Source organism: Phyllostomus discolor, chromosome 6, assembly GCF_004126475.2.
Source record: "Phyllostomus discolor isolate MPI-MPIP mPhyDis1 chromosome 6, mPhyDis1.pri.v3, whole genome shotgun sequence".
In the NCBI taxonomy this organism is placed as follows: Eukaryota; Metazoa; Chordata; class Mammalia; order Chiroptera; family Phyllostomidae; genus Phyllostomus; species Phyllostomus discolor.
In genome coordinates this window covers 29531508-29534481 of record NC_040908.2, presented here as the reverse complement: position 1 = coordinate 29534481, position 2974 = coordinate 29531508, and the positions used below count along the sequence as shown (strand labels likewise).

The 2974-nt window shown below is 38.4% G+C and overlaps 1 pseudogene; it reads right to left on the bottom strand.

The window, feature by feature from the left end:
• LOC114498713 lies at positions 1–2546 on the bottom strand (annotated as a pseudogene).
• Between the last annotated feature and the right edge of the window lie 428 nt (positions 2547–2974).

Genomic DNA, 2974 nt, shown 5'->3' with positions numbered 1-2974 from the left:
TCCCACCATTTCCGTGAATAGCATACTGCATTACAGTAAACCAAGTTTACATTTCCCTATCAAGTGTGATTTTCCCATTATTCCACTTTGTTATGGTTCACTAAGAATATCTTGAAATCCAATAGTCTCATCATTAGTCCTCAACATATCCAGTGAAAGGTTGGAGCTGGAAAGAAATGGAAGATGCTGGACCTGCTGCACTGCCTTGAATTCCATTTGCAGTTTTAGTGGTGCTAATAGACCCTGGATGTTTCTCAGTGTGGAAAAGTTCATTTCATCTTGGCTGAGCTAGAATTTTTTTTTCTGATAACTCATGAGGATAATTGGGCAAAACTTTACTTTTCACACAAGAGAAATCTGTTCAAAGGAGATCATGACTTTCAGAACGTCCACTTGCTGAAAGTTTAGCAACTGGAATACTGTTCTAGCTGAGATTCAAGGCTCGAAGTCCAGCATCAAGCTGCCAGCAGGGCCATGCTCACTCTGAAGTCTCTAGGGGAAGGTCCTTCCTGTTCTGCTTCTGGTGTTTGCCAGCAACCCGTGGTGTTTCTTGGCTTACAGACGCATCACCAATCCTTCCTTGTCATCACATGACATTCTCTTTGTCCGGGAGTCTTGAAATCAAGTAGTCCTCCAACGTTGTGAATTCTTTCAAAGTTTGGTTATTCTTGGTCTTTTGTATTTACATACACATTTTGCTTTTTAAAAATTATTTATTTTTTTATTTAGAGAAGGGATGGGAGGGAAAGGGGGGCAAACATTGATCAGTTGCTTCTTACCCACCCCCAACTGGGAACCTGGCCTGCCACCCAGGCACTGCCCTAACCAGGAATCAAACAAGCAACCACTCAGTGTACTAAAGACACCCAACCACTGAGCCATCTGTACCAGTCAGGGCTATTTATGTATACATTTTAGAATAGGCTTGCTAATTTCTACAAAAAAAATAGCCTGCTGAGATTTAATTGGGATGGGATCACACTAAATCTATATATCAACTTAGGGAAAATTGACATTTTCGTAATATTGAGTTTTCTAGTTTGTGTTCATACTCTATTTCTCCAGTTATTTAGATCTCACTTTAATTTCTTGCAAAATGTTTTGTGATTTTCAGTGTAATATCTTACACATACTTCGTTAAGTTTAATCATAAATGTTTTATGTCTTTTAATGTTATTGCACATTTCTTTTCCAATAGTATATTACCAGTGTATGTAAATACAATTTATTTTCATATATCGGTCTTATATCTTGCAGCTTTGCTAAATTTACATTCTAGTAGCTTTTTTTGTGGGGGAGGGTGGTAAATTCATTAGGATCTGATTTGTTCACAACAATGTCTTCAAAGGATTTTTTCCTTTTTTCTTTTAAATCTTACTTATTGCATTGACTAGGATCTCCAGTATAATATTGAACAGAAGTGATGGAAGAAGATACCCTTGTCCCATTCTGATCTTAGAGAGGAAATATTCTATTGTTTACTATTAAATATTACATTAGCTGCAGTCTTTATTGGGGATGCTCTTTATGAGGTTGAAACATTTTTTTCTACTTCTAGTTTTCTAAGGTTTTTATTTTTTAATAAAAAATGGGTGTTAAATTTTGTCAAATGCTTTTTCTACCTCTTTTGAGGTAATCATATTGTTTTTCTTTTTTATTTTATTTATATGGTGAATTACATTGTTCCTATTTTGTTAAAGAGTTTTGCAACTGTATTTATTTGTACTTTCTTTTTTAAAAATTTTTCCCTCACCCAAGAATATGTTTATTGATGGAAGAGAGAGGGAGACAGAGAGAGAGAGAGAGAGAGAGAGAGAGAGAGAGAGAGAGAGAATCTCGATGTGAGAGAGGAACATGATTCATTGCCTCCAGTACATGTCCTGACCAGGGATTGAACTGGCTACTTAGGTATGTGCCATGACTGTGGATTGAATCCACAACCTTTTGGTGCATGGGACATGCTCCAACCAACTGACCCACCCAGCCAGGGCTATTTATAGTTTCCTAACTGTAATCACTTTGTCTGGGTAATGCTGATCTCATAAAATGAGTTGGGAAGTGTTCTTGCATCTAATTTCTGAGATTTTGTAGATTGTGTATTCTTTCTTTTTAAAAGAAATATTTTCTCTGATTTTTTTGAGATATAATTGACACACATTCCTGTATGAGTTTCAGATGTACAGCATAAAGGTTTGGTTTATAGGGTGAGGGAGGCAGAAGAGGGTAAAGGGGAATGGAAGGAGACTTGACTTGGGGTGGTGAACCTGTAAGAGTGGAAAATTGTAATCGTGGGAAATTGTAACTCACTCCGCCATTCCTTTGATGTTGTTTCTGTTAAGTGCTGACTCTGACTAATATGTAGCTTGTAGATGAACAGCATGTTTGTATAAGAATCCTGTGGACTAACTTCAGAAAATACAGACTCTGACCTTCAGGCATCCCAGCTCCAGGAGATAGGCTGACCTTCAACCGTGGGGCCTGGATGACTAAACCAGGATGATGCACATAGGACCATCACTTACCTTATCTGCATGGAGAGTGCTCATCTGCACACAGAGAACTTTCCAGCCCTTCCCTGATCTCTTTGTTCTGTTCCCCTCTCTCTCCTTATAAAAATCTCTGCCTCCACTGAGAGGGGCAGATGGGCTTTGAGATGTGAGTTCCCCATCTTCCCAGGAGACTGCTTGGTGACATGAGTCCCCATCTTCCAGGTGGCCAGAACCTGAACATAAACCACTTTGCTTTACATCAGCACCTGCCTCTTGAGTGCTGGCTTTTGTAGCGGCAGGCAGTTGGACCTGCATTTCAGTCCGGAACACACGATAAAATATACAGATGATGTGCTAGAGAATTGTATTCCTGAAACCTATATAATTTTATTAACCAGTGTCACTCCAATACATTTTTTTAAAAATAAAAATTTTAAAAAACACTGGGCTTTAGGCAGTGCTCATAAATGACATTAGGTATGGGC